Raw genomic sequence first — 13,824 nt, 5'->3', positions numbered from 1 at the left:
TCTATCTATCTATCTATCTATCTATCTATCTATCTATCTATCTATCTCCAAGATCTCACTTCCTCTTCTCCATCAGATTGTCCCTATTGTTATTTCTCTCTAATCATTACTCTTAACTATGTACTAGCTCCCTCTGTCTTGACTATAAATATACCCAAATCTCCCCCATCATTAAAAAGTCCTCACTACTACATCCTCTCATACTTTCTAGATATTGTCCTACATCTCTTCTCCTGCTTTCTACTAAGCTAGTGGCCTGGTGACTGGCTTTGTGGGCTGAGGCCTCAGGTGCTAGCATCTTATCTGATGCTGAGCTGGAGCTGGTGGTGGTGGCTGGTGGATGCCAAGATCAGGTGGGGTTTTCTGAATTTCCCAGAATTACACTGAAGATCACAGGATCAGGGGTGGGGTGATCTGGCTGGTGGAGGATGACTGTCTGCCAGTCGCATGTGGTGGCTCTCCTATCTGGCATCTGCCAATTCTTCTGATTTTGCCAAGGCCCAGGTGGGGATGGTGTTTTGGTATTGGAACTTACCTGCTCTACCACCTTGGGGTTCAGGATCTCCTGCTAGTTTGCTGAGGTGGGGCTTGCTGGGATACCACCCATCCTGTACTGCTTCCCTTCAACCACAGCAAGAAGGACCTTTAAATTCCTCAAGGCTCCTGAGTTAAAAGACTGCTGCACTATCTGCTGGTCCCTCTGTTTCAGGAATTTGCCTGAAGTGATATTTTATGGGTTTTTTGAGGTCAATAACGGAGGGCAAGAGTGACTTACTGTTAACTCTTCCAACTTTGCTCCTGAAAGTCTGAAATTGGGTCTTTTAAACTCCAAATCCAGAGTTCTACCTACTCTGACACTTCTCTGCCTGTTGAGTAGTATATGAGGCATGTAGAAGCAGATGATGAAGAAAATGCAAAACCACTCAACTCTCCTTTTTAAAAAAAAATAATTTGTTTATTTAATTTTAATTAACAACATTCAGTTCCACCGTCCATTCAGTTTAAAATTTTCTCCCCCTTCCTCCCCCCCCCCACCCTCCATGGCAGTATGTGGTCAAATATACGATCTACAAATACCTTCACATTAAGCATTAGTCAGGTTGTAAAGAAGGATTATAACCAATGGGAAAGAGGAAACAAAAACAAAACAAGGAAAAGAAAGAGAGCAATCAGTTTGCTTGAATCTGCCATCAGACTCTGTAGTTCTTCCATCATGAACCTTTTGGAGTTGTCTTATAACTTTACATTGCTGAGAGAAGTCCAGTATATCAAGGTTAGTTAGACACACATACATTATGTCTGTAATTGTGTACAAATTTCTCCTGGTTCTGCTCTTCTCACTCAGCATCAGTTTATATATGTCTCTCCAGGTTATTATGAAGTCTGTCTGCTCCTCATTTCTTATAGCACAATAGTATTCCATTACATTCATATACCACAATTTGTTCAGCCATTCTCCAATTGATAGGCATCCCCTTTATTTCCAATTCTTTGCCACTACAAAAAGAACTGCTATGAATGTTTTTGTACATATGGGTCTTCCTCTCACTTTTATTATCTCTTTGGGATACAACCAATATCTGTAAAATATGACTCTAAACAAATTTTAGAGGTACAGAACACACAAAGTGACAGAGAGAAACAAATCTACTACTGAAGGCACCCTGGTAGGCCAGCAGGAAGGGTCTATCACATGGGGCTGTGAGTCAAGCAGAGTCCTGCATGAGCCACCCAGTTTTGGCTCTAGGGTGGCCCCAACCAGCAGCCCAGAATATCCAGAGCAGACTTTAGGAGAGTGAATCTCCAGCAGCTGTGGTGTATTCCAGTCTTCTAGACCCATAAATGCCAAAGAGAAAGTAAAAGGTCAGTAGGGAAACTGCTGAAACTAGGTGTCGGAAGAGCATGGTCTGGACCCTGCCCTGTAGGGTGAGAGGTAGCTGAGGTGTGATGGCTGAAGCTGCTATGGTGTGGCTGTCTCTGGAGCTCCTGGCCTGCAGATCATAGAGGGACCAAGCAAACATTCAGAGGACAATCACTCTTGCTTTCATTTGCTTGGATCTGGATTGTGGTCTTGGGTGGTGGTCCTAGGGTGTGTGGCCAGTGAGCCAGAGCTTGTGGTGGCTATAGAGAGGGCACCCTCATCAGACCTCTGACAACAATTGTGAAAACCCCAGCAATTTGGGACACAGGTCTCTGTACAATGGAAGCAAAGTTCTACCATGGCAAAGAGCTCAAAAATGAAGTAATTTTCTGGCAAGATGAACAAACAGAGGAGGCACAAAAAGGCCATAGAATCTTCTTTTGGGGACAAAAAGCATCAAAATATGGAGCCAGAAGAAGTCAGTGAAGTCAAAACTCCTACATCAAAAGCTTCCAAGAAAAATATGAGTTGGTTACAGGCCATGGAGGAGCTCAAGAAGGATTTTGAAAATCAAGTAAGAGAAGGGGAGGAAAAATTGGAAAAAGAAATGAGAATGATGCATTGAAATGATGCAATGAAATACAGTCAACAGCCTGCTAAAGGAGACCCAAAAAATACTGAAGAAAATAACACTTTAAAAATAGACTAACTCAAATGGCAAAAGATGGCCAAAAAGCCAAAGAGAAGAAGAATGCCTTAAAAATAATGAATTTGCCAGATGGAAAAGGAATTTAAAAAACTCACTGGAGAGAATAATTCCTTCAAAATCTGATTGGAGAAAATGGAAGCTAATGACTTTATGAGAAATAAAGATACTATAAACCAGATCCAAAGAAATGAAAGAATAGTCCTTCTCTCTTTTCCTTCGGCCCGGACGGCGGCAGCATGGGTAAGTGCCATGGTCTTCGTACTGCTAGAAACTCCGCAGCCACCGGAGAGACCAAAAGTGGCATGATAAACAATACAAGAAAGCTCATTTGGGCACTGCCTTGAAGGCCAACCCATTTGGAGGAGCATCTCATGCAAAAGGGATTGTCTGGAAAAAGTTGGTGTGGAAGCCAAGCAGCCCAATTCTGCCATTAGGAAGGGTGTGAGAGTTCAACTGATTAAGAATGGCAAAAAATCACTGCCTTTGTTCCCAATGATGGCTGCTTAAACTTTATTGAGGAAAACAATGAAGTTTTGGTTGCTGGATTTGGTCGGAAAGGTCATGCTTTTGGTGATATTCCTGGAGTCCGATTCAAGGTTGTAAAAGTTGCAAATGTTTCTCTTCTGGCCTTGTACAAAGGCAAGAAGGAAAGACCAAGATCATAAAAATTGTATGATGTCTTTGTCACAGTAAAAAATTTTCCTGTAAAAAAAAAAGAAATGAAAGAATAGAAGTCAATGTGAAATATCTCATTGGAAAAACCACTGACCTGGAAAATAGATACAGGAGAGATAATTTGAAAATTATTGGACTCCCTGAAAGCCATGATCAAAAAAAGAGCCTAGACATCATCTTTCAAGTACTTAACAAGCAAAATTGCTCTGATATTTTAGAACCAGAGGGAAAAATAGAAATTGAAAGAATTCATCTATCACCTCTTGGAGATGATTCCCAAAAGAAAACTGCTAAGTATATCATAGCCAACTTCCAGAGTTCCAAGGTCAAGGAGACAATAATGCAAGCAGTCAGGAAGAAACAATTTGAGTACTGTGGAAACACAAACAGGATAACACATGATCTAACAGCTTCTACACTGAGATAAAAAAGTTGGGAATATGATATTGTGGAGGTCAAAGCAGCTAGGATTAAAACTAAGAATGTCCTACCCAGCAAAACTGAATATAATGCTTCAGCAGAAAATATGGTCATTCAGTGAAATAGAGGATTTTCAAACATTCTTGATGAAAAAAGCAGAGCTGAACAGAAAATTTGACTTCAAATGCAAGAAGCAAGAAAAGCATGAGAAGGTAAACAGGAAAAAGAAATCATAAAGAACTTATTAACATTGAACTATTTATATTTCTACATGGAAAAATTATAATTCTAACTCATGAGACTTTTTCTCAGTATGAGGATAGTTTAACAGAATATTTATGTAGGTGTGTATATATGTGTGTATGTATATATACATATACATGTATGTATAGGAGGGTATATGTGTGGATAAATACAGATGTGAGTGTATGTATATGCATGTGCATGTTTAAATAGACAGAGGGCACAGGATGAGTTGAATATGAAGAGATGATATCTAAAAAATAAAATTAAGTGGTGAGAGAGGAATTTATTGGGAGAAGAGGAAAAAGAGAGATAAATTAAGGTAAATTATATCATATAAAAGAGGCAAGAGAAAGCTGTTGTGATGGAGGGGAAGAGCAGGAAGGTGAAAGGGAATGGGACAACCTGATTCTCATTGAATTTGCCATAAGGAGGGAATAACATACACACTCAATTGGGTATCTTACCCTACAGAAAAGTAGGGGGAAGAGGATAAGAGGGAGGATGATAGAAGGCAGTTTGGGGGAGAGGGTAGTTAGAAGCACATACATTTGAAAAATGATATGGTCAAAGTAGAAAACAGAGTAAGTGAAGGGTGGCGTAGGATGGAGGGAAATATAATTTATCTTTGACAATATAACTACTATGAAAACGTTTTGCATAACTACACATGTACAACCTATATTCAATTGCTTATCATTCCAGTGGGGTTGCGTGAGGAGGGAAGAAGGGAAAGAGTCTGAAAATAAAAATTTCAAAAAAAAATATTCAAAAAATACTGATCTTTAACAAAAATGTGCAATGGGTTGGAACTAGGAGACTTATCTTCACTAGCAGTCTTTACAGAAAGGCAAGATGACCATTGGTCAGGAACATTACAAATGGGTTTTTCTAATGTGTTTTGAGCTAGATGAATTCTGAGGTCCCTTTCAGATCTGAGTGTATGTGTACCCGTAGTAGGCCCAGGTAATTGAAGTCCCCCATCCCTTTTGTAACTTTCTTCTGTGACAGGCTTGTAATTGATTTCTCAAACATCTTGGCGAGGACTTATTTATGTCCATGTCGTCTACAGTATATTTCAATGACACTGTTGCTTTTCTTCCTACATCCATTAATCTTTATCAAAACATTTTTCTCTCATCTGGTTTTACCCAAGACTTATCACAATATTTGACCTAAAGTTTGCCTTCATAAATACTTACTGAGTGGCATAATCCCATTGTGTTAGGTCATTTCAGAATGGATGGTATAATCAAACAAAAGAGTAATCATTTAACGTTTGAGGTTAACTTGAAAAGAGGTATCAAATGGCGTGGCCTAATACATCTACTTTGGGTATTTCCCACATTTTAGCAATGTTAGCATGAATAATGTGCTTACCATATTATCAGAAGAAATGAAGCTGGATAGGATCATGAATGTTTTGGTAAGACAGGGAAGAATGAGGTTTTTTTTTATACACAACGGACTAAATCTACCAAGATGAAACTGAATGATGATAAATATAAAATTTCACACTTATTTAAAAAAAACACCTAATACACAAGCATTGTGTAGGTAAAGTCCATGTTAAGAAGACGATCTAGGTGTTCTTCCCTTTTTGTTATCTTCTTTTTATTCTGTGTCTATCGATATGTTATATGTGATGCTCTTTCATCTTATTTCATCAAATCTATCCATTTGTCTCATATAATTTCTTCTCTTTATCCAATAACTAAGATGAGAATAGCTATCATATTACTATTCATCAATTGGAAAATTACACAGTAACAAAAACATAAAGTATTTCTTTTAATTGAATTCATCAGAAAATCTATATCTGTAAAATAAGGAAAAATATGTTATAATATCAAAGAACTAGAATTATAGGACCTTAGAAGTCAGAAAGTACAATTCTATCCTTTTAAGAAAAGGAAGTGAAGATGCACAGAAATTTAGTTATTTGTATAGAAGTATGTAATTGGTAAATGTCTAGTGCTAGATTTTACCCAGGTCTTTGTAACTCTAGAGCCCTGTCCACAATATCATATAGCTGACTGAATATTTATCTATTTTAAGAAAAGCATTTTAATAATTCAAGTATTATTTTAAAGTATGTGTATTTGTGAAAGGTACTGCCCTTTTAAATGAAAAAAATATACCTTATTTAAGAATTCACATATTTATTTATTTATGAAACCTTTCAAAAGTCTTCCAGGAGAGGTCAGCCCACAGTTTGGGAATTACTGCTGTGAAGTGTGAAATGCTAACAGACAGAAGGAACTTCCATTGCTTGTACTTCACTATAATATAATATGTAATAGCTCTCCAGGTAATATCACACAGTGCATTGGCTAACTGATGCCAGTACTAGCTTATAGATGTTTGCATATTTAAGTAGACTATATAATTTCTACATTTATCTGGTAATATGTAATATAAAAATATCCACGTTTCTCTCTAAGGGTAAAATTCTACCTTTCCAATTTTCCTTAATGTAAGTACTGTGGTGGACTTGAGACCTAAAACACAATGCTTTGAACTCATGGACCAGTTCAGATTTTCTAAGAAGTATACAAAGGAAAAAAACATATTTTTGTTGAATAACTTACTTATAACTTTTGGAGGAACCTATAATAATCATAAAAAGGATGAGTAAATTTACCTTCATATATGCTTGTACCTAGAAAAATGATATTATGTAATAAAATAAAATGCAATACATACATAATAAATATATCACTTAAAATCTTTAAACCTTCTAGTTCATGCCAAGAATATGTATATATGAATATGCACAAATATGTTTATAATAGTCAACATTTACATAACCCTAACTATTTCCAGAAACCGAACTGAGTGTTTCACAATTAATACCTCATTGTTTCTCAAAACAAAATGGGGATTTAGGTGCTATTACTATCTGCATTTCATAGATCAGGAAATTGGGGAAACAAAGATTAAGTGACTTGTCCAGTAACACCCACCTAATAAGTGACTGAGACTGAATTTGAACTAATGTGTTTGTGACTCCATGCCACCTAGCTTCATATGTAAACACTTAAACAAATATATACATATGTTTACAGATTTTTCTTTATGTGTAGATTATATATAATATATTTGTATTATATATAACCTTAAAATTTATGCCACAAATGTGTGTATACTTACAAATATATTTATACATACATTTCTGTGTATGTGTGTATATATAGCAATATACATAGAGTATACATATATACATACACATACATATATAGATATATATTTATATGTTTATGTCTAATCATTGCCTCAACTGAAAACTTAAGAGGTTTTAACCTCAGCAATTTATAAATATCAGTGTTCATATTATCACTCTGTCGCTGAATTGTACTATTACTCTTGGAACAATAAGATCTTATTAATTTTTGGCCACATAAAATAAAATTATCAGTAACTATAATGTGTTTTTTTTATTGTTGCTAAGAATAATTGTCAAGTTCTGTAAAAAAATCCTTACTCCTATGTTGTTAATTTTATTTGTTTTTTTAAATATGCAAAGACCATGTTAAATATGAATGCATTAAAGAATTCAAAGCTTGATTCATTTTTTGATTTTTCAAATATTTTATTTTTCCAATTATACATAAAAACATTATTTTAAAACATTTGTACTTCAAATTATCTCCTTCCATCCCTTCCCCTTCATTGAAAAGCAAGCAATTTGATAAAGGTTGTACATGTGCAGTCATGCAAAACATTTCCACAGTAGATATGTTTTGAAAGAAAACAGACCAAAAGAAAACAAAGCTAAAAACAGTACTAAAAAAAATGAACTAAGTTTACTAAAAGGTATGCTTCAATCTGCATTCAGACGCTGTAATTTTTCCCTCTAGCGGCATATGGCATTTTTCATCATAAATGCCTCTAAAATGTCTTAAATCATTGCATTACTGAGAATAGTGAAGTCATTTAGAGTTGATCATTGTACAATATTGCTCTTACTGTGTATGTTTTCTTGGTTCTTCTCACATCACTTTCAATCTCACTTCACAAATCAATCAATGTGTTAAATCATTATAGCTTCCTCTGAAAGTATCCTATTTGTTGTTTCTTAAAGCACAATGGTATTTTATCAGTTATATACCACAACTTGTTCAACTATTCTTCAATTGATGGGAATCATCTCAATTTAAATATTTTTGTACATTTACATGCTATTCCTTTGACAAAAAAGAAGGAACATCTTTGGGATACAAATCTAGAAGTGACATCACTGGCTCAATGGGTAGGCATGGTTTTATAATCTTTGTGGCATATTTCCTAAGTGTTCTCTACCAATAGTAGATTCAGTTTTCCCACATCCCAATTTTCCCACATCCCCTCAACATTTGTTACTTTCCTTTTTCTGTGATATTAGCCAATTTACAAAGTATGAGATGATACATCAGTAATGTTTTAGATTTGTATTTCTCTAATCAATAGTGATGTAGAACAATTTCTTCATATGACAATAGAAAACTTTTATTTCTTCATCTGACAGCTGTGTTCATAACTTTTGACTATTTATGAATTTGGAAATTGCGCATATTCTCATAATTTTGGTTCAACTTATATATGTGAGAAATGAGGTCTTTATCAGTGATACCTGCTATCGATTTTTTCCCTCAGTTTTCTGCTTTTCATTTAATTTTCATTGTATTGCTTTTGTTTGTGTAAAACCTTTTTAATTTAATGTAATCAAAATTATCCATTTTACATTCCATAATCCTCTCTCTATCTCTTCTTTAGTTTTATATATATATATATACAGATAAATATATATATATACATATTTATCTGTCTGTATATACACACACATGCACACACACATACACACATATAAAAGACAGAGGGGAGAGAGAGAGACAGAGAATAATAGAGAGAGAGACAGAGAGAGAGACAGAGAGACAGAGTGTTATTCATGGATCTGACAGGTAAACTATTTTATGCTTCGCAAATTTACTTATGGTATCACCATTTATGTCTAAATCATGTATCCATTTTGACAGTCTCAGTGTGAGATCTTGGTCTATATTTAGTTTCTGCCAAACTGCTTTCCAGTTTTCCCAGTAGTTTTTTTTTGTCAAAAAGTGATTTTTGAATATCAAAAGCTTAGAAATTTTGGTTTGTCAAATACAAGATTATTATGGTTATTTACTATGGTGTATTGTGTAACTAATCTGTTCCACTGGTCCACCATTCAATTTTTCTTGGCCAGTGTGAGATTATTTTGATAATTACTAGTTTGAAATAGAATTTGAGACCTGATATAACTAAACTACATTCCTTCACATTTTTTTCATTGATTCCATTACTATTTTTTCACCTTTTGTTCTTCTGGATGAATTTTGTTATTTTTTTTAGCTCTAAAAATATAAATTTTGGTAGTTTGATTTGCATGGCATGGAACAAATAAGTTAATTTAGGTAAAATTATTCTAAGCCTACCAATGAGCAATTAACATGTTTCCATTTGTTTACATATGACTTTCCAAGCTTAATTCTGAGAGGAAAGTCATTTGCAGAGGACCTTGTTTTTTTGGGCATCCACACAGAATATCTAATAAATCTGTTTATCTGAACTGACTTTTTGGATTTTCATCTTATATATCGTATTTTGAATCTATTGCTTAGTAAATTCTCTTAGAGTTAGTATTCAGTAAATTCTATTCATAGTAAATTCTATTCAGTAAAAACTATTCATTAAAATACACATTTGCTTACAGAGTTTAAACTTAAAAAAATAAGCTATCCCCATTACATGAAAAGAATTTTGAAAAGACACTATTCTTTGTGCCTCATATTATCTTCTGCCAACTATTCATGAAGCTATCTCCCTTAATTTATGCACTTTCAGTTCCTTCAGTTCCCATAAGATTTGGGGAGTTTGGGTGAATAGCAAGGATTAATTCTCATAGTATATTTATGATAGACACTTGGGTAGGCATGAACATGAATCTTTTGGGATTGTGGGGTTTGAATCATTTGCATAGAAATGGATTCAGAATTTTTATAATCTGTGTAATCATTTGACTGAAATGACATGGACTAAATTCTTTTTGGATATTGATTTTGCTGGCTCACAGCCAATTTGAAGAAAGAAACCAGAAAAAATATACACAAGTGTTACAGTGAGGTATAACAGAAGGAGCCTTGAACTGGGAATTAGAACTGAGATCCAGACTCACCTGATCTTTTTAAATTATTGAATTTCTCTAGGTCTAAGTTTCTCCATCTATAAAACGAGGTTGAACTCAGCAATATGCAAGCAATATGACTTGTAGTACAAGTTTCTATATATTATTTTCAGGGCAATAAATATTTTTGATGTGCATTTCTGAGGATTTAAATAGAAATGAATGATTTTCTGGTTTTGACTTTTCTATGCATTTTCTTGTTGAAAGATCTTTAGAATTATATACCAATGAGTTTTTAATGGGGTTTTACCAGTAATTAAAGGGTCACAAGTTTGCTTCTAATGATAACTCAGAGTTATATTACTTCCTTCACAATAACCCTATGAGGTAGGTTATAGAACTATTTTGTATGAATTTTTTTGACATTTATTCATGTTTGACTCTTCAAAACCTAGTTTTTGCTTGTTTTTTGTCTGTTTTTAGTAAATATAATGGAATAATTAGACATTTTCTTCTCCAGTTCATTTTACAGATGATGAAACTGAGACAAATAGGGTTGTGAATTGCCCAGTGTCACACAGCTAATAATTCTCTGAGACTAGATTTCTACATGATTTCTCCTGACTCCAGGGATAGTACTCTATCTGCTGTACCATTTAGCTGCCTTTGTAGATGTGTGTATGTGTGTTTATATATGTATATATACACATATATATACTTGCATACACATATGTGTATATTTACATATATGTGTATGTCTATATGTTTATGTACACATGTGTGTATAATGTGTGGGAGGAGAGAGTGAAGTTAAGGTATTTGCTCATAATGAAGTGGATTGTAGGTGTCCAAGGTGATATTCCAAGCCAGGTGTCTTTGTTCAGCACTCTATGTACTCCTGCCTATGACTTTTCATTTAGATTAATTCCTAGAAGATAATTTAGAGGTCATCTAATCCAACCCTATATTTTAGAAGTAAGGAAAGAGGTCCAAAGAGGTTGACAGATGATTTGTTCAAGGTCATACATACTCTTGGTACAGCATTCTTTACACTATATTGTGTTTCTCAGTGAAGAAAACTGGGGCTCAGAAATGTCAATTGAGTTGCTTGGAATGACACAGTCAATTCCATTATTTGAACTCAGATATCTTGACAACAAGTCCTGTACTTCCACTGAACTATGCTGCTTTTCAAGCTACTTTGAAAAATGATTAATATTAACTGTTATTTTGATTTTAAAATTTGTTTTGGCAGTTCATTTTCATCTGAGTTTCTAACTCTGGCATCAAGACAAAAGAGATGTTGTTTTGTTTTTCTTTGTTTTAAGATAAGAATAAGAAACAGAGATATGAGTATTACATTTCCTGCAATGGAAGGCAATAAAAAAGGGAGAAAGTAACTATAGGATATACTTCAAGAAGAGTAAAATTATTGGAACTTTAGTTCAATAAAATCTATGGGATCATACTTATAACAAACTGTCATCTATAGTAGCTTTGCCCCTCCTTAAAAAAGTGGAAGCATCAATTATTGAAGGAAAATTAATAGCCTCTTCAGGACATTTTTTTTGTTAAAAATTATATTTTCTGTAATATTTAAGTATCTTAACACTTAAAGGAATGACTGTCTCTTCAGTTTCACAAACCTTTTTTTGGTAACAGCTATGTTGAAAAACTAATATAATGGCTATGCCATAGATTAAGAGTGCATTTGCTACATAAATTATATAACCTCTGTACACAGTTAATTTTATGCTTTGAAGGGTGAGAAATTTTACTGGGGTATGTATTACCTCCACTGAAGCAAATCATAAGCTTCTCAGATCTTCTTACCTTGTTCAGTTCTTGCTTATGTTTTCACATAGAAATTACCCATGGTGGTCTTATAATTTTGATCTAAATATAATTAATACTCAAATATGAACCTGCACACATATTTACAGTCAGGTCCTAATGAAGTAATATCAATTTTTGGATTCCTCTAGTCGGCCAAATAGGTTCATTCCATTCCGCAGCCAGAGAGTACATGAAAATCTTGACTAGTTATATGACAAATAACTACTCTTAGTTGAAAGGAGAATTGGAAAATAAAATACTTAAATAAAGTACTCAAAATATAATCTCTTTCTCAAGTCCATTGGAATGAGACTCTAATCTTAGGGGTAGAGATGAAAACTTTGCCCTACTTGAAGGGGCAGGACAGAGTTGGTGAAAGAAAAGAGGGCTCCATCCTTCCATAGTATCCTTTCCAGACTCTTTAGGGTCAGTTCCCTTTTGGGACTCTTGGTGGTCCAATCTTCTTAAGGATTTTTCAAACCACAAGCCACTTTGTGCATCTGATTTCCAGATTTGAGATGGAAGATGAAAAATTGCAACCCTACTTTAGATTGTTTTTTTTTTATTTTTAAAGCAATTGGGGTTAAGTAACTTGTTCAAGGTTGCACGGCCAGTTATTTCTGGGTGTGGTGCTGAGTATCTGAGCCCGGATTTGATCCAGGTCATCCCGACACTGGAGCCGGTGCTCTTACTCGCTGAGCCACCTGGCCACCCCATATACTTTAGATTGCTGAAGGAAAAGACTCTGGGAAGAAATGAGAGGTACAGTAAGTTTCTATCATGCCTCTCCTTGTAGCTTGCTACTCCAGAGATTTGGGGGAGTTTCCCTGTGGGTGTGATCTAAGACACTCTCTTAGCTGAACTGAGTTATCTGACTCTCAGTAAGAGAACTCCTCTCTGTTGTGTCTGGCATATATTCTCCAATGTATATCTTGTCTGATTTCTGTTTTACTACAAGTTAGATAAGTGGGTTTCTTGGTATTTCTTATGTGTGTTTATTGTAGAATTGGTATTAGGTGAAAAAGATGACAAAGCAATCAAAACTGATATAGAACCCAATTATATTTCCTGGCAATATTTAAAGAAGAAAATAGTTGTACTATTGGCTTCATGCCTCCTCACCCTGAGAGGAGTAGAATGGCTTCTGACCCCAATCTTCTTCTTCCCCTCCTGGTAGAAATGAGATTCTCCTTTGAAGAGAGGTTGAGAGAGAGGAGGCTAGAGATGTCTATTATGCCTCCCTTTGCTCCACACAACAGCAACCCTTGCCACAGGGCAGGATTACACAGACTTCTTTCTACATGGGGGGGTTGCTATCTTTCCTTAAATAAATTAAAGAAAATGGTTAGTTATCGATGGGTGTAAAGCCAATCTCAAGAAACTCTCCTGAGGACTGTTGCTATGAATAACTTTAAAGATCTAATCACATAGTATAGCAAACTCTCTATTTATTCAACAAGAAGCTAAAGCAAGCCATTCAAGAAACAAAGCACAACATTCACAAAAATATTACATAACATTTCATTACTAAGGTGGCCACATACTCTTAAACAAAACATCATTTATTAAGTCACAATGTCCTCACTCAATACACAATATCCAAGTAAAGTCCTCTTTCACCTTGACTTGAGGCAGGCTTCCAATCATCCTTACACCAATCATCCCTAAGGGGTAGCAGAAAGTATGAACACCATCCATCCCTAGGTGACAGTAAGTCACAATCTCATCAGTCTGCATGGAGTACCCAATTAAAGTTTTCTTTCATCTTGATTCAAGGCAAGCTTCCAAACCCTAGAGCTCCTCTTCCATGGGGTGGTTGCTCCCAGCTCTTGCCTGATTCACATGTCAGCAACTCTCTGCTCCTGTTCTATATCTCAGCTCACAGGGAATACTCCACTCTAAGCCCTTTACAGTTTCTGTTTGTAGGAAGATAAAGCT

General features: G+C 35.0%; 1 pseudogene; it reads left to right on the top strand.

Moving 5' to 3' along the window:
• Positions 1-2,783: 2,783 nt before the first annotated feature.
• LOC138171285 (small ribosomal subunit protein uS12-like) lies at positions 2,784-3,303 on the top strand (annotated as a pseudogene).
• The last annotated feature ends 10,521 nt before the right edge of the window (positions 3,304-13,824 follow it).

Source organism: Petaurus breviceps, unplaced genomic scaffold (genome assembly GCF_028583685.1).
Source record: "Petaurus breviceps papuanus isolate PSGF00001 unplaced genomic scaffold, PetGlider_PUasm1.0 42, whole genome shotgun sequence".
In the NCBI taxonomy this organism is placed as follows: Eukaryota; Metazoa; Chordata; class Mammalia; order Diprotodontia; family Petauridae; genus Petaurus; species Petaurus breviceps.
Note: the sequence above shows the minus strand (reverse complement) of the source record. Positions and strands in the feature narration are given on the sequence as shown.